The sequence below is a fragment of the Passer domesticus genome, chromosome 4, assembly GCF_036417665.1.
Source record: "Passer domesticus isolate bPasDom1 chromosome 4, bPasDom1.hap1, whole genome shotgun sequence".
Classification (NCBI taxonomy): Eukaryota; Metazoa; Chordata; class Aves; order Passeriformes; family Passeridae; genus Passer; species Passer domesticus.
In genome coordinates this window covers 5,290,172-5,312,322 of record NC_087477.1, presented here as the reverse complement: position 1 = coordinate 5,312,322, position 22,151 = coordinate 5,290,172, and the positions used below count along the sequence as shown (strand labels likewise).

Here is a 22,151-nt window from a genome sequence, read left to right as displayed (position 1 = left end):
AAATTGTTCTTATCCCAGCCCAGGATCTTTGCCTTTTGTGCTTTCCATGGGAGGTGGGAGGGCAGTGAGCGGCAGCACGGTTTTAGCAGGAGCAAGAAATTGGGGAATCCCATTCCTGAACCCTGGTCCGTGGAAACTGAGCATCCCAGCTGGTCCCAGACCTGCTGGCCATGGCAACAGCCTTGGGAGTGGGTCCCTGGCTGGGGCTGTGGGAACCTCTTCCCTCTGGTGCCCAGGGACAGGACTGGAGGGAACGGCTGCAGCTGAGTTGGGGCAGGCTCAGGTTGGATCTCAGGAAAAGGTTTTTCTCCAGAGGCTGCTGGGGCACTGCCCAGGCTCCCCAGGGAAGGCTCCCAGCTCCAGGGCTCTCTGAGCTCCAGCAGCATTTGGACAGCGCTGCCAGGCCCAGGCTGGCATTGTTGGGGTGTCCTGTGCAGGGCCAGCAGTTGGACTCCAGGATCCTGATGGGTCCCTCCCAGCTCAGCCAGTTCTGTGGATCTGGGATCCCATGACCCATAGTAACAGGGTCCTGGTGATGGTTGCCTGCTAAGGATCAGATTTGTCACAGGCCCTCAGAGGGGTTCCATGGGGACTTTCCAAGAGTCTCCAGGCTGTTCAAGAGCTGGAATGTCACAGGCAGAGACAGGGGCTCCTTGGAGCCCTCCCAGGGGTTTCTGGGGATGGTAAAGAGCCCTGTGGTCAAGGCAGTCACAGCCATTCCATGGTGACATCCCAGGGCATCTTGGGCTGCAAAGGCACAGATCTGTCACAGGCACTCACGGGGACTCCACGGTGACATCCCAGGAGTCCCCAGGCTGCCACAGAGCCGGGATGTCCCAGACACTCACAGGGGTTCCTGTCATGGGCACGATGGGAGCTTCAGGCAAAAGCTTTAGTTCTTTATTGAAGAAACTCCTGCTGAGTCATGAGGTGGAGAAATGACACCCAACTGCCACCGTGGATCCTCAAACCCCTGCACGGCCCCTAAACTTCCAAAATTTATTTTAGTACAGGAGAGTGGGAGTGGCTGGATCCAATCCCAGCCCCAGACTTTGTCAAAGGTGTAAAAGATTGGACAGGTAGAATTGAACCTTAATGCAATTTGTCCCACAGGATTATCCATGGAATACTAGATAAATTTATATAAATACAGCTCTGATTGATTCTGATCATGATTAGACAGAATGGTTTGTTCACACCACAGATTAAATTTTAAAAAAGAGAGTTATTTACTCCACAGTATAGGAGCTATAACAATTATTAGAATAATTAGAATATAGTGATCTAGGAAGCAATTCTGATATCAACAGAGCCTTGCTGGAGTGGTTGGAGCTCATTGCAGGCAGAGCCTCCTGCTCCAGCAGGAACTGCCTTTCCTGTGCCATCAGCAGGGCAGGTCCCGCTGCAGGAAAAGCCCCAGGTCAGCCCCAGCACAGGGAAGGGCTCAGGCACAAGGGCAGAGTGCCATGCTGGGAGCTGTGCCAGGCAGAGCCTGAGGCACCAAAGGCACCTTGGCAGCAGCAGCTGCTTGCAGGGCATGGCCAGAAGCCTCCCTTGGCAGCCCGGCCTGGTGGCCAGCACTGCCGAGCTGCTGCCTCAGGGCTCATTTCTGCCTGGGCTCTGAAAAGCCACTTCTGCTCCAGGAGCCTGCCTGGGAAGCCATTGGCCCCAGCACCTTGGGGACAAGATATGAATGACAAAACTCTTCATGCCAGCAGAGACAAGGCAAGGGCAGAGGAAAGGGGAGAGCCAGGCCCAGGGGACAGGGCTGCCATGGTGATGGCTGTGAGGTCACTGCCCCTGCAGCAGCTTGGCTGCCCTCAGCAGACATTCTGGCCAGAAGCGTTGTAAGGGCACCCAGCACATCAGAGAACCCACACAACAGGAATTCTGTCCTTGGGGATGAGAGGATTTCACTGGGTCAGGTTGCACAAAGCTCCTGCTCTTGGACAATTACTGTGATGGGTGTTATGAATAGAATTTTTTTTTAAGTTTCAGAGTTAAAAAAAAAAAGTCAAACCGGTCAGACTTCTTTGGGTGTGCTGCCAAAGAAAAAGTTCTTAATTACCTGTTAATGGCCGGTGATTAACTATTGTTCCTCTGATGCTGGCCGTTTGCCAAAAAGATACCAAGGGAAACCCTCCAGGGTAAAGAGAATGGGCAGTGACACCAGAGACAACATGCAAATGAGAAATGCATTGCACCCTGGGTTTTTTTACAGTTTTACAGTTTTTACAAGAAAAACCCCTAAAATCACGAGCCAACAAGTGACTTAAGTGACGTCTAAGGATGGGAGCATAGTCCCGTACCTGCTTGGACCTTTTTGTTTCTCACCCTAACCTGAAAAGATACTGATTAAGAAGACATCCCAGAGTGTTAAACAAACAAGCTAAGGACTCCACGACTCTCCCGTGAGGACAGAGTCTCCAGTTCTGTCTGCAGACCAGCGGACAAAGCTGCATCATCCTCCTTCTTCGTGCCACGCCTGGGAGCAACGGTGGTGTGGGCGCAACCCATCGATTTCTCCCCACCTGAGCTGATTCTCCTTAATAAAGGCATTAAAAAAGGAGAAAGATCTCCTGCCCATTTATTTCAATGGGGAATGCAATTCTCTGGAAAAACAGTTGCAGTTTTCTGCCACTCTCATCATTGTAAAATATTTCTCCTTCTAACTAATGTAAATCCACCCTCATTCAGTTGAGCGATATTGACTCTTGTTCTGTTACTGCAAGATGTGGGACAAAATAACGTTGACCACTATTTTTCCATTTTCACAGACCTTGGAAAGTAACCAAAAATCTCCCAAGATGGGGTTTGGATGCCTCATCGCATAACCAGCAGGTAGAAGGTGGTGGCTCTTGTCTCAGTGGTGTGGAGACTGAGGACAGAACAGGAGCAGCCCAAGAGAGATTGAAGGGTGGTTTCAGAGAGGCTGGAGTTTTTCTTCATTGCATAAAACACCCAGAGAAAGAAATAATGGCACCAAGGGTGTGGAGTTCCCCTGCCCCAGGAAGCAGGCATTCTACCCAGACAGAGAGCATCGGGTGAGGGGCGTTATTTAAAGAGGATTCCGCCCCTCCACCATGTGGGGTGTTCCTCTACAAGCCCAGGAAAAGACACTCCACCCCATCTGGTCAAATAAAAAATGGCCGCAGAACGTTCTTCCTTTTCTGTATTCTCATTGGTCCAAACTCTACTGCAAAGTCCCCGCCATAGATTTTTCCATTGGTTGTCCTCCCCGATCCACTCCTTTGCAGTCCCCTGCTCCTTCTGCTATTGGACCCCGACCCTAAACTCCACCCCTACCCTGTCATATAAAACCCATGACAAGCCACCACCCCCTCTCCCCCTTCATTTCTTGTCTTGGTACCTGGCACAATAAAGGATCCTGGGCTTTGCTAAACCAAGACCCATCCTGTTGCCTTCCTTTCCCTGTTGGTCATCGATACCTGCCTGAGGTCTGAGACTCTGGGGTCTGGGGGAGTCGTTTTGCTGCTTACTGCAGTGCAACACAACACAAGGGCAGCTGGGGAGGCCCAGACATGAAGAGAAAGGAATTTCCTCCCCCAGGGCAGGGCTATGGTGCAGAAGGAGCCTGCAGCAGCCCAAGGCTTTGTGTGGGCAGGCAGAGGCAGGCAGGAGGCAGAGCTGTCAGCAAAGGAAGGGGCCAGCCAGGTGGGGCAGCCAGGGATGACGACAGCCTGCAGGGACAGAGGCACAGGGCAGGGACACCGTAGGACAGCCTGGGCTGCACAGGGCACAGGGATGGGCAGCAGCTGCAAGGCCCTGACAGAGACAACTTGGGCAGCACTTTGGCCATGGCTGCTGGCCCTGGGCCTGAGCCAGGAGCAGGGGACAAGTGACCCTTGCAGGCCTGGGGTCTCATTGCCTCCTTGTCCCTGCTCAGCAGCCTGGCAGGGGCTGCCCCATGGTGCTGTCCTTGGCATTGCACATCCCCACATCCCAGTGCCCATCCCGGCAAGAGCCCTGAGCAAGGAGAGAGGGACAGGATCTGCCTTGCCAGGAGCTAGGGCTCAGGCCTTGGCCCTTTGCATTCCTTAGAAGTATTCAGGTTTGCTTAGCACCAGAAACACATTTGCCTTGCTTGTCCCCAGCTGTCATCAGTTCATCACTGCCTCCAGTGTTCTGCTCTACCTGGAACCTGCAAACAGTTTCTCAGTCATGTCCTTCAATAGGAACCATTAACCCTTCAAGAAAACTTCTGTGTTTCAATCTGACTTTGAGATGTTGACAGGTTTTTGAGCGCACTCTGAGGGACTGAGTCTGATGCAAAGAGCACCAAAGCCCCAGAGGGTCATTCAAGTCCTTGTGCTGTGTCTGTGCTGCTGAGCTGGGCCGGGCTCCTGGCCCAGAGGCAGCTCCTGGCAAGGGCAGCGCTGCAGAGAGACAGCTCTGGCCAAGAGCAGCTCCTGTGCACAGCCCAGCAGGGCTGGGGCACTGCCAGGGCAGCTCAGGGACATGAGCAGGGCACAGACAGAGCTGACAGGGGCTCAGCACTGGCAGGGGCTGGGGGATGTCCCAGAGGGGGCTGTGTCACAGCGGCACCTCTGTGGCTGTGTCATGGAGGCACAGAGCAGCTGTGATGTCAGCAAGGGGCTGTGTGACAGCACAGAGTGGGCTGTGTGAGGTCACAGGTTGGGCTATGACATCACAGAGTTTCTTGTGTGAGGTCATTGAGTAACAACAGCATCACAGAGGGGATTCTGTGTGACATCACATAGCAGGCTGTGACATCATGGCATGGCTGTATGACATCATAGAGCAGGTTGTGAGGTCAAAGTCTGTTGTGATATTAAAGAGTGGCAGTATGACATCACAGAGAGGGGTTTGTGACATCACTGAGTGGGTTGTGACATCACACGGCTGTCTGTGACATAACAGATTAGGGTGTGATGCTATAGAGTAGATCCTGCCATCATAGAGGGTGGCTCTGTGGCATCAGAGAGTGGGTTGTGACATCACTAGGTGGCTGTGAAACATCCTGGAGCAGGCTGTGACACAGTCTTCTGAGGCATCACAGCACAGCTGTATGACATCAAAGGGTGACATCTCAGTGTTGGCACTGTGATATCACAAAGATGGTGTGTGACATCCCAGAGTGGGCTGTGACATCACAGGGAGGCTGTATGGCATCATTAGGGGGATGTGTGGCATCACAGGGACTCTGTGACATCACTGTTGGCTGTGTAACATCACAGGGGCTGTGTGAGGTCCCTGGGGAGTTCACTCTGCCCCAGCCCCCCTCACAGTTCCCCCAGAGCAGTCCAATGCTGCTCATGCACAGCGCGGTCCCCTGTCCCCCTGGGTCCCCCCGCCCCTGGCACCGCAGTGCGTATGTGTGTGACACAAGGACAGTGAGGGCAAGGCTAAAAGGAATAATGGGATAAAAGCTGAACAGAGCTCAAACTGAACAGGATTTAATGTATACCTTAACCTTAACTGATACCTTCAACTCCACAATTTAACAAAACAACCCGACTTAATTGCATTTAGCCTCACATAAAACCGATGACTTATCAACTTAAAAGAGGAATAACACTAACAATATTTAACTTAGCTTATAACTTATATTAAATGTAATAACTTAGCCAAAGGACAACTTTTAGAAGCATTTAAATCAGCTTAGACCTCTTGACTTAACCTTACTTACAGGCCTGACTGACTCAGCTATCCAAGGCACTCCAACCCCTCTGAGAGCAGCATTTCTGCCACATTTCCCCAGCACAGGCACTCCTGTGTGCACACAGACACAAAGAGTCAGTGCAAGGCACCTGTGACAAATTCCCCTGAGGGCAGGAAATGCTCCCTGTGGATGCTTTGGCATCTCCCCAGCGGGTGAAGGGTTGAGCCTGGAGGAGTGGGGGGATCGGCGCAGGCTCCCTCGTTGTTCAGGATCCCCGAGTGCAGCAAATGGGAGAGTTCCCAGCTCGGAGACGCCCCACTCAGAGGGAGTCGCTGGCCCAGGAGAGCTCCAAGGGGCTCCTTTTGCAGCGCTGTTTGTAGGGCCCCAAGAGAGGGGCTGAAGTCACAGCAATGGTTCCTCCTGGCCGCACTTGGCATCAACAGCTTTCTTTGGCAGTGTGAGAACAGGCATGTTGTGCCACTGATGGAACAAAACCAGTTCCCAGGGCTGCTCCTACAGCAACCAGGAGCTGGTTGGGCAGCAGCAGTGCCTGGAGCAGACAGTGTTTGTGCTGAGCTGCAGAGGAGCTGAGCCCAGGGGCTGTTGGCCAAGGCCGAGGCCCAGGGAGCATTTCTCAGCTTGCAGCATAACATAAAGAATGCTTGCTTATTTCAAATACAATACCTGCTTGTAAGCCTTAAAATACAAAGCACAGAGCTCCATTATTAAGCTTAGAACTTCCTAATATCTCACTAGATATACTTTTCTGGAGCTTAGGGAGTTATTTTAGCCTAGCGTTAATATACAGACCATTGTTCTATTTGTGCTTATTTTGTACTTCTTACATTATTTTCTGCTGACCTATCTTATGGCTACTGCTTAGCTCTAATCAGAGTTCTGCTGTCTCTGAAGCTTGCCTTTTGCAGCTTTCCCAAAACCCTCTGATTTTATGGATTCCTACACAGAGGAGCTGAGCCCAGGGGCTGTTGGCCAAGGCCGAGGCCCAAGGAGCATTTCTCAGCTGGCAGGGCAGCCTGAGAAGGGGAGGGGGGAATGCAGCAGCACAGGGCTCATGGAATGCATGGACCATTGTGACACCGTGAGGCCCTGTGACACCAAGGGACAATTGTGACACAATGGGGCTTTGTGAGACCAAGGGACAATTGTGACACTGTGGGGCCCTGTGAGACCAAGGGACCATTGTGACACTGTGGGGCTTCATGAAATCATGGAGAGCACTGTGATATTTCGCTCGCCTCATGGAACAGGGGGACCATACTAAAGCTGTGTGGCTCCATGGAAGGTAGGGACCATCGTGACACTGTGAGGCCCCATCTACAGAGGGTCCATTGTGACACCAAGGGGCCTCATAGAACTGTGGAGACCATTATGATGCTTTGGAGTGTAATGGAACCAAGGGGCCATTGTGACACAGTTGATGAGTTCTCCTTAGAAGTTCTGGTTGTAGATGCGAGGAGAAATGAGGTTAGAAATGATAGGTAACAGCCTGACCCTCATGCTTCTCTCTTGCCACAGACAACAAAAGCAACAGCCGTCTCTCCCCTGGCTCACTCTGCTCCTGGAGAAGAAGCCAAAGAGGAGCAAAGTGAGCAGGACAACCACATGCGTCCAGCTGTGCTCACAGCACAGCCCGATCATTCCAAGAGACTAAGTGCCAGGTGTGGGGGCTGCTGTCTTTAGTGCAAGGCAGAGGTGCAAGTTTCTGAGCAGCCAGCACTTGCTGTTGCTGGCCAAGGATGCCGAGTGCTGGAGTCCTGCAGGATGTAGCCATTTGCTGCAGGCAGTGACAGCTGGAAATTGGCCTTTGACCTGTCATGCTGAGGCACCGAAGAGCTGGGTGGTCTGGATGACCCTTTGGCTGCCTGACTCCGTGAAGCTCTGTCTCTGGGCTTCTGCAGTGCTTTGGCCAAGGGCACACATGGCAGTGCTGGAGGTCCCAGGGCTATGTTGGTTTTTCCATCGTGGAAAAGTGTGGTTGGCTTGTGGAAGTGTTCTGAAGTATTCCTGAGGAGTTCTTCACTCGTACAGACTCTTTTGGCCCAGCTGACTTTTGGCTTTTGATAAGCTGCAAGGAGATGACTGTGCTGTCCCTGAAGCTGTGGGGGGCCATTTCTGTCCCGTGTGGCCAAGGAAAGGAACTGCGCAGTTGCGAAGCCTTCTTGTCAGGCAAAAGGCAGAGGCGGCGAGTTTCTGTGGCTCTGTTTCGCTCTGAAGTCTGCAGCTTTGGAAAGTGCCTTAGAGCCTGGAGTGGGGGTGAAGCTGCAAGTCCTTGAGTGCTGTCTTGTGTTGCTCTGCACAGGAGGGACGTGTTGAAATGGAGGATGCAGTATTTGAAGTCAGATGGGCAACTTTGTGGCTGGCGAGCTGCGTGGGCCAAAAGGAGCCAGGGGTGCTGCCGGTCCAGAGCAGCTGAACGTGAGGCAGCGGGTGGCCTGGTGGCCAAGAAGGCCAAGGGCAGGGTGGGCTGTGTCAGCAGCAGAGTGGCAGCAGGAGCAGGGCACTGAGTGTCGGCCTGTGCTGGGCAGCGCTGCGGCCACAGCTGCAGTGAGTGCTGTATGCAGTTGTGGGCCCTGTGAAGCAGAACGTCACTGAGGGGCTGGAGCGGGTGCACAGAAGGACATGGGAGCTGGGCAAGGGTGTGGAGCACAAGCCCAGTGACGAGGTGCTGAGGGAGCTTTAGCCTGGACAACGGGTGGCTCGTGAGGGGACCTTCAGCTTCTACTCTCTCCATTGAACTATTTTAGCCACTTTTTGTAGTTACTTCCCCCCCCCCCCCTTTTTTTTAACTGCTATTTTTTCTTTGCTTGGAGAATGAGACTTCTTCATTTTCTTTTTTTCCCATCCATGCTGCTTTTCCTCATTATTTTCTTCCCTTTTACAGGACTGGTACTGGTTCTGCTAGACTTTTAATTTCTAAGGTGTCACTGCTGTAGGATGAAATAGTTTTGCATGACAAGACATCATTCAGTGCTAGCACCTTGGTACAGATGAAACTGTGTATTTCTAGGCCAGCCAGTATGGCATTTGAGATCACTTTCAGGTTATCAATGCCTGTGGCTTTTTGCAGCCCAGGGAATCAATTTGTTTTGTGTTTGGGAATTGAGCAGGATATCATTGGCCTTTCATTCCAACTGGTCCTCACAGATCAAAGGTGCTGGGAAGGGCTGGGCAGCATTTCTGATTACAGCCACTTCAGCAGTGTCACTGTGGTTGAGTCCAAGAGAAGAACTTGCTCAAGCACAGATACAGAAAGAGTGCAGTTCTCAGTGCAATGCTCTGGGTCAGATCGTTTTCCATAAGTACCTACAAGCTCCAGATTCCCCAAGAGTGTGGTTTATTGAAGCAGCAGGACAGCAATCTCAGGATTGCTGCTGAGTGGGGGCACTGCCTACCAAGTTTTGATGTGAGAGAGGACAGTAAAGACAGATTATAGTAGTGAGATCTACCTGTCTGTCTGTCTATCTATCTATGTAACTTTTACATAATTGAATCTTCCCATCTCTGGCCCAAGGATGTTGGAGGTGCAAACCTCACCTAAAGCATCCCTTTCAGGAGAGGATTAGAGACACGTTCTGTGTACCAGTTCTGAGCAGGCAGAGATGTTTCCCCCTCCAGATATGTGTTTTTTCCCCTCAAAGCTGTTTTCCTCCTCCGCCCTCTTCTGCCCTGAAGTCCCCACTTAATTCTTTAAATTTCTGCTTGTCCTAGAGAGGTGGAACAATTCCATGGTTAGGTGCTGTTTGGTGACTCTGGTCATACATGTATTACATGACACACGGTTTCCTTCACTAGCATCCCCAGGGGTGTGTAAGTGCATTCGTTAATTGGGCCTTATGAGAGTCTCTGTTACTGCTGGTCAGAATTCTCAGCTGACAAAAGAGGGAGAAAAAACACCTTGGTCCTCTTCCATATACTGAGGCGGCTGTAGAGGCTCTGTGACATACATCAAAGTATCTTTGCACCCATCCCTATCTCCTGAATGACCAGGATTTCTAACAATAGTGTAGACGTCAGGAAGGCAGGAATGCTGGTGCAGGCCTGAGGAGAACGTGAACTGCAGAAGTGTCTCTCACAAGGAGTGAGCTCAGCCAGGAAGCCACCTGCAGAGCCAGGATGGAGCTGTGGGACAGGGCTGGGTGTCAGTCACTACTGAAAGACAAAGAGGACATGGCAGGAGCAGAAGGAGGCCCTCACCAGAGCCTTGAGGAATGCCACACCTTCTCTGTCAGCTGCCTGACAGGCTGTTGGAGCTTCAGTCCCAGATGGCCCCTGATTGTAGTGCCAGGGTCACTTTGGAATCTGTGCCTCCCCACGGGCAGGGAATGACCCAGGAGAGCAGCAGCACAGTGCCTTGGGAATGTGTGAGCCCATCAGCCTTTGAGTCTTGGCCCACAAACATCGTACGGCAAGTTGAAACCCATCTTTTCTTGCTTTCTGTGCAGGTCTTTCTAGAGAAAGAGCAGGAGCAGACTGCTTATCAGAGATGCCATGCCAGACTCAGGGAGAGCTGTTCCCAGCCCGAGAGCAGGAAGAGCAGCTCAGGCAGCAGGTGGAAGAGCCACAGGAAATGACCAGGTAAGCCTGACTGGCCAGGTGACAGAGGGAAGGGCAGGAAGAGGGGCATAAAATGGAGCTCTTGGGACTGAGGAGGCCAGGAGTCCCACAGGCACTGAAAGCACAGAGCCTTGGAATCTGCAGAGATCAGTACTGGGACAGGAGGTTTGCAGTGGAAGCAGAGGTGGGTAGGGAAGCAGAAAGAAGTGGCTGAATAGATGTGATTTTGAGGCTGCAAGAGGAAAAAGCTGAGCCTGATGGCAGCTCCCAGTCACTTGCTCTGCATTTGTGTGCACAGGACATCAAGGCAGAGCCACAAGCAGAGCTGCCTGAAGCCCAGAGTGCCATCATGGTAGTGAAGAGAAAGAACAAGGAAGACATGAGAAGAATTCAAGAGGAGATGAATCTCCATCAGCACAGGGGCGACCAACAAAACCAGGTGAGAGAAAGAATGGCAGCCACTCCACTCATGAAACTTCCTCTCCATTGTTGTTTACAAACCATCGAGGAAGATGTGCAGGCAGAGCTGCAGGAATCTGAGGCTAGGAACAAGGCAAGGGAGAAGAGGCTGGAAGAAGAAATGAAAATCATCAGAGAGAAAGAAGGTTCTACAAAAGCGAGTGAAGGAGGGACAGCCACTGCAGTCACCAAACTGGTGCCTTCTGCCCTTCTTGCCTTTCAGTGCAGAGCAGCCGGGAGTGGGGCCATGCCTCTGAGTGCCATCCTGCTCTAGTGTGGATCACAGTTACTCTGAAGGACATTTCCTGCTGTGCTGGACCTCAAATGCTGCCCTGGACAGTGGGACTTGCTCTTTGGCTTTTTGGCCAGCAATCATCCAAATTGATTCCTGCTGGCCTGTTGCTGCTCTCTCTGTTTCTTTACAGGGGAACATGGTGACCCAGAGGAGGACTGAAACAAGCTGTCTGTATCCCTTGTAAATCTGTTCTTTCCCGTTGCTCACAGTCAATGACTCTTGGCTGATAGGGACAAGCTGTAGTCTCTGATTGCTTTGTTCTCTGACTTGAGGTGCAAGTGTTGACATCTCACCTGGCAGACCGCAAAGACTTCCAGAAAACAACTGGCAATGAAGGGCCCCAAGGTTGGTGTGAAGCACAGGAACTGTCCCCACCAGAAGTGCAACAGGTTCAGCACACCTACATGGGCTCTGGCACTAAACCTGCTGCAGCAGCATTACCTGGGGGAATCTATTCTGTTGAGCCTGGGAATTCGAGCTGGGGCAGTTTGTTCATCTCCAGGTCTGACATCAGCATGGATGCTCCGAAACCGGAGACTGAGAAGTACCTGGAGATACTGGGTAAGTCTGGCGTATTTCTTGTCTGAGGGACAGTGTACTTTGTGCAGGTGTCAGCACAGCTGTACCAAATGCTCCTCCTGAGTCTGGTGTCCCACTGGGGACATTCAGGACTCCCCAGAGGAAGTGCTGCGCTCCAAGGCAGCGAGGGAGCGCTCTGGGTGTTCCTGCTGCTTCTGAGGGCAGCTTGGACTGGCTTGGCTTTGCCTGAGCTTCCCTCTCTGCTAAAGGCTGAAGCACAGATTGTTCTTGAACCAGATGAAGGCTGTGAGCTAGCAAATCATCTGGACAAGTCCTGTGTGCTAGTGGCCAAACTGAACACAGTTTTTAGCTTCCTAAATTCTCCTTAGATTCCTGATCCTTAGATTCCTGACTCCCAACTAGTCATCAGAGCAAACAAACCTCACAGAAGTTGACTGGTTTTGGAGTTTTGTCTTTTTGGCTGGGGATTTATTTTTGTCATTTTGGTTGGGGGGAAGGGTTGTTGTTTTGTTTTGCTTATTTTTGTGGGGTTTGTTTGTTTGTTTTCTTTTGGTTTGTTTTTGCTATTGTGGTTGTTACTATTGTTACCCAGCTGACCACAAAGGGCTCAGAGCCCCAGACAGTGGGGCTGCCTTTTGTATCTCCTGGAAGCTCGGATCTCTGCTTAAAAGTGAGCATCTTGCATTTTGTTTCCCTCAGGGAGAATGGTGACCATGGAAAACCCTGTGATTAAATACACGGAAAGGGGACGTATTGGCAGAGGGTGAGTCCAAACGCAGTTACTCCTACACAACCATGGGCCAGGAGTTTTTCTGGTGGAAATGTCTATCCAGCATGAAGTCAGGCCAGCTGGAAACATCTTCACACACTGGGGATAGATTGTCCCATCTCTCAGTGCTGCTCAGAATTTGGGAGTGTGCTCAGAGTGCTTTGTCAGAGACATCTTCATGCTGCCGAGGTCTTGCCTGCATCAAGGAGCAGGACCTGGAAGATCTCCTTGTCTCTCAAGTGTGGGACAGCTCTGTGTTGATTTCTTTAGCATTTTTGTATGTCTCAAAATCATATTGACACACTAATGAAAAAAGAAGAATCTTGCTTGCCTGAAAGAGCAATCCCCTTATCAAAGCTGTCAGATAACAGTTCTCAGGAACATTTCTTTCCCATGGTTTGCTGAAGGAAATAATCTGTGGTTAGGATAGGAACCACACAGTTTAGAAACTGAAACCCAAGATGAAAGGATAAACTCCCTTTAGGAGCTGAGGCAGTGAACCGCAATGCTTCAGGAACAGGCGCAGTGCCCATGCACTTGAGAGGAAAATGCATCATCTGCCTTCTGGCAGAGCCCTCCTGCATCCTGCAGGTTCTGGGCATTTGCAGGAGACATCTCCTGTGTGGGCTGGCTTTCACTCCAAGAGCTAAACAGCTTCTCATTTCACTGCTTCTCTTTTGTTTCTAGGTCTTTTGGAGATGTGGTTAGAGCACTCAAGATGCCACAGGAGGAGAGATAAATGTCAACAGCTCTGTGTTTTTTGTCTATAATTTCATTATTTTTATGAAAACATGCATTCCCATTTCCACATTTTTGTGTTTCTAACTATTCATATAACAAAATACTTCTTTTTTAACTCTTTATTTATTGCAGTTGGTAATTTTTATGTCCTCATTCTTAAAAAAAATCCACAAGCCATTTTAGCCTCTGGCTCTCAAAGGTCGTTTCCTACCTGTCTGTTTTAAATCAGGGCTACGATTCTTTAATGGAATTGAGACAGGTCCAGGAAATGCACACCAGGCACACCAGTGATTCCTCTTGTGGAATGTCATGGCCCTGTCATAAACCTCTTTTCTTTTCTTACCACCCCCCCCCCCCATCAGCTCAACATTTAGTTGCAAACTTAAACAAGATGAGCAAAATAGCAACACTGCTGTGGGCCTTTGGGATCACCCTTGCTGATCTTTCTGCTTTTTCAGTTGAGCAAGGCTCTGATCCAGGCAAAGAGATTGCACTTAGTGATACAGAACCAGTTGGCTGGAACTCTGCTGATTTCTAGTAACAGCTGGAGGCCTGGATCTCCACAGGATGCTTTTCCCAGGCTTTGTTGGCTTTTGGCTGCAAATACCATTGCCCTTGCTTTCTTATCCAGAAGGACCATGGCTTGGCAAAAACTGCCCAGTGGGCCATATTCCAAAGGCAGTTTGGGCTGGAGTTTGTGAAGGAAGGAGACCCTTATCCAATTGCAAACCACATTTAAAAATTCATAAAAGAGAACTTCCCATCCTTAACAAATAACTGACAATTCAGAAGTGGATACAGAACTTATTTACAGAATGAAAAGGAAGGGAATTTTCCAATGGAGTTGTGGTTTCTGTAGTTTTTATTCTGACTCCCACTCAGAGCTAGCACTGGAGAAAGTCATGTCCCTGGAAGTGTCAGTGTCTTCTGCCTGCCATTAATTGTTTGGCTGCAACCATCAGAGGCATCAGGCTGGAGACAGGCTTGGCTGACGTTAGGAACAGGAGCTGACCCAAGGAGAAAAAAATGAATGAACTTGTACCTCCCAAACCCATCTCCCCACAGGCTCCAGCAGGATTCCTTTGGTTCTCAGAAATACACAGATATAGGGCTGAGAAGACCATTTGGATCTATGTGTTCATGCCCGAGACCTTGCTGATGCTGTTTGGGTTTTGCCATTTTTCTTTTCTATGTTTTCTGTATTCTTTGCACATATATTTGTAGCTCTGTAAGCTACTCTATTAGTGACTAGTTTTTCAATACTTTTCCACGGCCTTTCCCTAAGCAGAAAGACAAACTTCCAGAGCTCCAAGCACTACCGGGGGGGAGGTAGAAGGCCTCAGTGCTATCTTGGTTATTCCTGGGACAGACCCCTCCAGGCAGCTGGTGGATTCACCATCCCTGGAAGTGTTTCAGAAAAGACTGGATGTGGCACTGGGTGTCATGGTTTAGTTGAGGTGTTAGGGCATGGGTTGGACTCCATGATCTTGAAGGTGTCTTCCAACCCAGTGATTCTGTGATTCTGTGACTGAGGGAACTTTCCCTGCAGCCCTGAAAGGGCTCCGGGGGCCCTTGGCCAAGGATGGGGGATCAGGGCTCAGGGAAAAGCAGCAAAGGGCTCAAGGCGAAGGCGAGAGGGCAGAGCTGCCACAGCGTGGCCCAGCAAGAGCCTCATCTGCTCCTCCTCAGGCTGCGCCATCCGCGCTGCCGTTTGCGGCGCCGGCGGCTCCTCTCGCTGCGGGGCTCCAGCGCGTCCCGGGGGCTGGGCCCGTCCTCTTCGGGAAGCGCCGGAGCCTCGGAGGCGAGCGGCTGCTGCTGCGGCCGGGCGGGGAGAGCTGCGGCCGCGGCCCCGGGCACGGCGAGCTGCCGCTATGGCCGGCTCCTGCTGTGGCTCCTGCCCGGCGGGCACAGACACAGCCAAGGGCTGCCCGGGAGCTCCCTGCCGGTCCGCAGCGGGCCCGGCCGGGCTGCTGCTCTCCGCGGCCTCTGCCCGCCGCTGCCGGCCCCGCCGCGCTCCCGCTGCCTCTGCCGCAGCCGGGCCCACACGGGAGGCGGCACATTCCGGCCGGCTCGCAAAAGCCCTGCCCGCAAACCCCCCGCCACGGCCTCGGCTCAGTCACAGGCTGCCGGCGTCCTCGCAGCTGCGAGCTGGGCCTGGCCGCTGCCGGCCTCGGGCAGAGCTCCCGCCCGTGTCTCCATGGCCGCGGCTGCTCGGCACAGCGGGCTGAGCACAGCCAGCGCCAGGAGCAGCTCTTCACGGGCCTGGGCTCCAGGCACTCCGAGCTGCAGGCAGCACAGAAAAGGGCTCTTTGTTTCACCTCTTCTTTCAGCGCTGCTAAGAATGTAGCCTGCAGCAAGCTGAGAACACCAGAGCACGGAGCCCTTTGCAGGCAGGGCTGTGTCTGCTGGAGGGGCAGAGGGAGCCCAGCAGGGATCAGACAAACCAGCAGCGCACTGAGGAGCCCCTGTGGTGGCAGTGAGCAGCTCCGGGCTCCAGGCGCTGCTGCTGGCATTTTCTATTGTACCATCTCCAAGGTCTTCTCTTGTGCTCTGTATTTCTAAGTGTTTTCCCTCTTGGTTTTGGTTGTCTGCTGCACCTTTATTTTTCCAAATTTTCCTACCCTGTCAGCAGCAGCCGATGTCCAGAACTGGCTATAAAATATGAGCAAAGCAGCTGGGAACAGCAATGTGTGGAATCCTATGGCTCAGGAATTCTTCTGTCAGGGACCTGTCTCTGCCTTATGCTTGTCAGCACCTCCTTCTCTCTGCAAAAACTAGTGATGAGTGGAGTTTTTTTACCTAAGAGCTCCTGAGAAGCAAATGCTGTGCTGGGATTCTCATGAATGTATCCATTAAGTTCATTGCTGCGAAACAGAAAGCAAGGCCAGGGCAGCAGATCAGCTGAGAGCTGGTCACTCCCTGCAAAGGGCTTGTGTATGATGTGGGAACACCAAGTTCCAGAATGGGCAAGAAGGATCAATGCGCTCAAGGTGCAGCAGCTGAGGTTTGGGTTCATCTGGAGCACAGTCAGGGGTGGTGAGCACTGGAAGATCCAGCTGCAGTCCCCATCCATGTCCCTTTCAGTGATGGCTTTAGGGTGTCTCACTCTGGATCCAGAGCGCCCTGGGGGGCTCCTGGGGCTGGCTTTGCACTCAGGGTGAGGATGGCCAGGAGCCACTGAGGCTGGCAGTGGGGACCAAGGCTGGGGCTCGTGGCCTGGCAGGTGTGGCTCTGGGGACTGGGACATGCCAGGGCATGGGTCACTGCCACTGTCCTCCGGAGCCCTGGCTAGCTCTGTGATGCTCCAGGAGCAATGGCGAGAGCTGGGAAGTGGCTAGACTGGGGTTTTGCCTGAGCCAGAACCTCTAAGCCAGCCTAGCAGTAGAGACCCTGGAGGAGCCACGAGCAGCGAGTGAAGGAGGCAGAGGAGGCTCTTCTGCAGTGCAAAGTCCAATAAATTTATTAGCAGAGGCAGAGGGAGGGTACACAGCAGAGAATTGCCAAATGGGAACATAAGCAAAAAAAAGCCCTCACCAGCTCTGTGCATGGGTTTTTAAAAATCTCTCAAAACAGGGGGTAGGCACCATATAGTAACCAATAAACGAGTCTCAGGGTGTGGTTTTGAGGACTACAACAAATCAGAACAAGGGGAGGAGAGAGGCTTGGGATAGGGATTGGATCTTAGGGTGAGGGACAGGGAACTTTCTGGAACAAAGGGCAGGGTTTGGGCTGATGGACAGGGCAAAGGGGCTGGGTTGTCTTGACCGACAGGGAAAAATCTGGGAAGGAGGGAGGGGATTCCTGGAGGGACGGTTGGGTAGGAGGACATGACACAGGGGAGAAATTAACTGTAATAACTCGGGGAACACCTGAACATACCACAAGGTAACGGAGCATGCGACTCAATAAACTAACACGCCGCAACCCAGGAATTGAGGCTTTCAGCAGCTGCGAGGTGGCAGTGTTAGAACACACAGCAGTTGGGGGAAGCCGTCTCTCGGCTCTTGCTGTGTGGGAAGGTGCTGCGAGCTGTGGTGGCTGCAGTCAGCCTTGGCTGGGAGGATGATCTGTACCAGGGAGAGCAGAAAGCTGCCATGGTGAGCAGAACATGCTCAGAGCACTGCAGTGCAGAGAATGATACTGCCCCTGAAGTGCAAAAAGCATGAAAGCATAGAATTCTGTGCAGCACTGTGGTACAAATTTTTCTCTTCTAGAACATGTCCCTTTTTTGTATTCTGTAGATGAATTATATAGATTTATGGAATACATGGGGGTTTTTTTCTTAAGGTTTTTGGGAGAACTCTCAAGTTTATTTTTATTTCCATATTACAACCAGTATTTGTAGAGATTTTTTTATTCTTCTTTTGTAAATACTTAGGGAATAAATACCCAAGCATTTCTTAATCCTTTGGGATATTGTGGTTCATATTCTTAGAAAGGAAATGTAATAAATAGGTATGATTTGTGCTGATAAAATTCAAACAGTAATCAATATTGATACAGTAATTTATATTTGGAAATAATAAAACAGTTAAAGGTGTAATGCCAAGATAGAAAGGGAGATGAGGGCTTTCCCCTGCCCCCCTTCTCCTGCAGATGTTCAGAACAGGAAGAAGCAAGAGATAACTATTACTAAATTTAGTTGGAAGAGAATAAAATTTGGTTGGACACCAGGAAAATGTTATTTATATGAGATTTGATGCTTTAACGTTAGAATATAATATTGGCTTGTACTATACCAGCTTGGTGCACACGTGTAATCCAAAAGGTGAACTAAAGGACACCAAGGTAGAGGAGAGGCCTTCTTCAAAGAAGAACCCCAAAGAGGGGCACGACCCCCTAAAAGAATGGTGGAGGACGTGTGGTAAAGGTGATGATGGGCGGTGATACAAGTGTGACAAATTGAAAATGGGAGATGATAATGACATACAGCATAAAAAGGGAATTTTGGCTTGACAAGCTTGTACGTGAGGTGACAGGGGTCAAGCCCTGCCCTCTGTACCCCGCGCTACCCCACGTGGTTAGTTTTGCTTATATGGTATTACCAGAACCAAATTATTCCTTATTTTACCCAAATTGTATTGTCAATATTTTGAGTGTATTCCATTTTATATATATTAAGCTACTTAATTAAAATTGCTGTTACATTTAATTTTGCCTTTTTTTTCCTTTTTTTTAAAATTGGATAATTGGACAAATATAACAAGGTTTTTGGGAGAACTCTCAAGTTTATTTTTATTTGCATTTTATATCCAGGATTTATACAGATTTTGTAATTTATTCTGCTATTGTAAATACTTAGGGAACAAATACCCAAGCATTTTTTAATCCTTTGGGATATTGTGATTCACTTTCTTAGAAAGGAAACCTTGTTCAACAAGTGTGAAAACACCAAGAGAGGGAAAATAGCATAAAAGTCTTTTAGACTAATCCCTTGGTGAAACACTGGAGGTGTTTGTGGCAAACAAAGATTCTGGCTGACTATCAAGGTACAACCTCCAGACATGAGTAGTACTTTAGTGACACTGTTCTTCATTCTTTTTTCTCAATCTCATTCGAGTTAGGAACAATAATTCTGTTGTCCATGGAGATGGAGCCTTTTTAATTCCAGAAGAATGCCTCCAAGGTCCTTTGCTGTTCAGCTTTACCATGTTGTCTGTGGCTAACAAGGCTTGGTGGGGCCTTTCCCCTTGGGCTGGAAGGGGGCTGGGGCCCAGTCCCTGAGGGCACCAAAGCTCCTGGATGGAATTTGTGTGCAAGTCCCTCAGTGTCACAGCAGCCTTCACAGGGAGCCCTGTGGATCAGAGCATTTTCCAAAGGGGCCATTGGGGCAAACAAGGAGATTTGGTCTGGCAAGATGTGTAAAACAGTATCCTGTAATATCTACTTGTTCTCACACAGAATACTTGGCTGCAGGGACATATTCCCATTGTTCCTGCCCAGGTTTCAGGATTCAGTGTTGTCTTTCCTAGGAGCTGCTCCTTCAGCTGCCTCAGGAGGGCCTTTTGGCCTCCGGGCCCACACTCTGCCTCCATTGTTAGGACTGCTGGATCCAAACCCTTTATCTCCACACATGGTAATGACTGGAGGTGGATCTCCATTTTTCACAATCGTTCTTAAAATTGCAATATCAATAATTGTGCTACCCTGTCATGGGGTTGAATAACACAATCTTATTGGCAATTGTTTAACAGAACTATTGTAATTTCTCCTTGATATTCTGCATCAATTCCTCCGTTCCTCCTGCCATGACATGAACACTTTGCAAGGCCAAGCTCCAAGCGAGCAGTTACCAAACCAAAGTGTCCTGGAGGAATCTGAATTCCTGTCTCAGTATTGATAGCTCTCATTTGCTTTGGATTTTTCCTAATTAATTCCAATGCATGAAGGTCCAGCCCTGCAGCCTCTGGGCTGGCCCTGCCAGGGGCCATCACACCCAGAGCAATTTCCCAGGCAGTCCAAGTCTCACTGCCCATGGTTGTAGTTGCAAATTGGGTGCAGCCATGCACAGCCAGGGGGTTTCCATTTCCCCAGTGGGCCATTGTTAAGGGTATGGAGCACATCTGGGAGATGGGTTCTCCATGGGGACAGGTTCCCATCTCCTCATTTTTTCAACTACTCTTTTAACAACCCCTTCACCCGTTCAACAAGTCCTGCAGCTTGAGGATAATCTGGTTCATGAAAAACCCTGCACTCTTAATCATTGTATTTTTCACAGAAACAGACAAAGCACTCTGAATCACAGTATCAGCAAACCCTGTAAAAATAGGCAATTTTATCCCCTCCTCCTTTTTCATTGTATACAATCTCACAAAGTTTACCTCTGACATTAAGGTCCTGGCCAATCCTTTTCTGTAGAGTATTTAATGTTACATCCCTGAGCAGCCAAAGCTACCAAATCAGTATTGTCAGCACTATTTCACATTATTACTATTTTATACGTAGATACAGATATTGATATAGAAATATAGATATAGCTAGATAGGTATAGACATACATATAAAATATATATATAAATATATATATATATAAAGGTCTTATTGTCCTATAAATATCTACACAGTTATTTATCATATTAATATTTCACTTGCACAAAGGCATCGGAGCTCAAGATTAAAACCTTCTGTTGCTCCATGTGGGAGCATTCCAACAAGAATTGTTCCTTCTGAAGGTGCTGTTTCCAATGTACTGTTAACAAATTCATCTTTGTCTGCCCAAACCCACAAGTTCTTTTCCTTTTCCATATGCAATTTTTGGATGCATTTTAAGACATCCAGGGGTTCATCCTCTTTTAACCAACTGCCCCACTGCTCCCATGGTGCTCTGACCTCAGCCCACTCCAGAGCCAGCCAACTCCAGGGAAGGGCTTCCCATCTGGGAATTTCTGATGGCACTGATTCCTCACATTTACATTTAACAAGTGACATTTTGTTGTGATCTGGCCAGACTGTGTCAGTTTTGTTTTACCAGTGGGCAGGGTCAGCACCAAAGACACAGACTCCAACTGAAGGAATCAGTGTCATTTACTGCAGCTCAAAGCAGCAAAGGATCACAAAAGGAGCAGCTCAGCAATGCACGCAATCATCAGCACCAAAGATTGCCTGCAGTGATTAAGAAAGATCCAGCAGCAGTTCCCCTCAGACTTCACCATCCCCCAGATCCACACAGCAGCTGGGGGAAGCTGTCCCAGCCAAGGGCTGCAGAGCCACTCCTGGACACTGGGAATTCCTGCAGGTGCCTCCAGCCACAGGTGAGGCTCCAACCTCGCTGTGAGAGGCCCAGCTCTGACAGTGCTGAATGAACAAACTGACAACACTTCTAGTGTGGGAACATCTGGTTTCATCCTCCTCTTGGGTTTCTCCCAAAGCCTGGCCAGGGCTCAAGGAGGAACCAAGGGAGCTGACTTTGATCCTTCAGCCCCAAACAAGGCCAGATGTCAGATTTCATGGCCTTGTCTGGCTTGCAAATACAAAAAGATCAATACATGTGTCACTTAAGGAGTGGCTACATCTATCACAGTGCTAATGACCATGCATGCTTCATTAATGAGCAGATACAAAGATAACCTTTGGTTGGAAGGTTCATCCAGAGGCCACCTTTGGCTCAGGGCCTGCTGTTCAGGCCTCACTCAGGGCTGTCGTCCAGGCCTTGGCACTTCAGGGACGTGGTTTAGTGCTGGGCTTGGCACTCCTGGGTGACCGGCTGGACTGGATGAGCTCAGAGGTCTTTTCCAACAGAAAGGATGCTGTGATTCCATTATTATATCCACTGCATTCAGCTAGGTCTATTTGAGCAGCATTACTTTGCTCCAAAAGTTCCCTCTTGCTCAGCTCCTGTGGCCTATGGCTGCAGCTCCTTCAGTTCCTGGTGCTAAACTACTCATGCTGAACGAGACGACTCAAAGAGATGAATACAGTCCATGCAATTCTTTCTGGGACACGGAGAGGAGAGGATGTGGAAACAGTGTGGTGTGGCCTCCTCTCTGCCCTTCATGCCTTTCAGCGCTGTGAACTAGCCAAGAGCTTTCTCCAAGAGTGCAATGGAGCAGCTGTTCCTGCTCCTGGTTCTGGCTCTCTCCAGTCTCTGACCTTGCCTGCTTTTGTCCCTCTTGCTGTGCCCTCTCTTCCCCCAGGGCTCAGTGGCTGCTGCCCAGGACTGTGGGACTGGCACAGATGCAGTGGTCGAGACCTTCCTTGCTGTGGCCTTGGAGCTGCCTGGGCACAGCAGCCTCTTCCATCTGGAAGCTCCCCATGGACAGGGAGTCTCCAGCTCTGTTCCTTGCACAACCTCCAGGAGCCCAGGGCTGCCATCTCAAGTCCCTGCTGGCACTGGGGGCTCCCAGGTGCCTCAGGCTGCTGTGACACCGCTGCACACAGGAGGGAAGAATGGCAGGGGCTGTGCTGAAAGTCAGCTCCATCTGCTGCTGCTGCTGTGGGGTCATTTGTCCAGCCCTGCCCCAGAGTCAGGGATCAGATCCAGGCCCTGCTGCTGCTCCCTCGGGATCAGCCCCAGTTTGGGTGTTGCTGTCAGGGCCAGCAGGAGCGGTGGCTGGAGCAGCAGGTGCTGACAGTGCCCCAAGCCCTGGGGCTGGAGGGGTCCCTGGGCTGGGCTGGGAGGGAGCTGCCCCT

The 22,151-nt window shown here is 50.4% G+C and overlaps 1 long non-coding RNA gene across 1 annotated transcript; it reads left to right on the top strand.

Moving 5' to 3' along the window:
* Nucleotides 1-16,267: 16,267 nt before the first annotated feature.
* LOC135298459 (uncharacterized) lies at nt 16,268-17,847 on the top strand. Its single transcript, XR_010360435.1, has 2 exons — nt 16,268-16,908; nt 17,766-17,847. It is a non-coding gene; the product is annotated as an uncharacterized LOC135298459 (long non-coding RNA).
* The last annotated feature ends 4,304 nt before the right edge of the window (nt 17,848-22,151 follow it).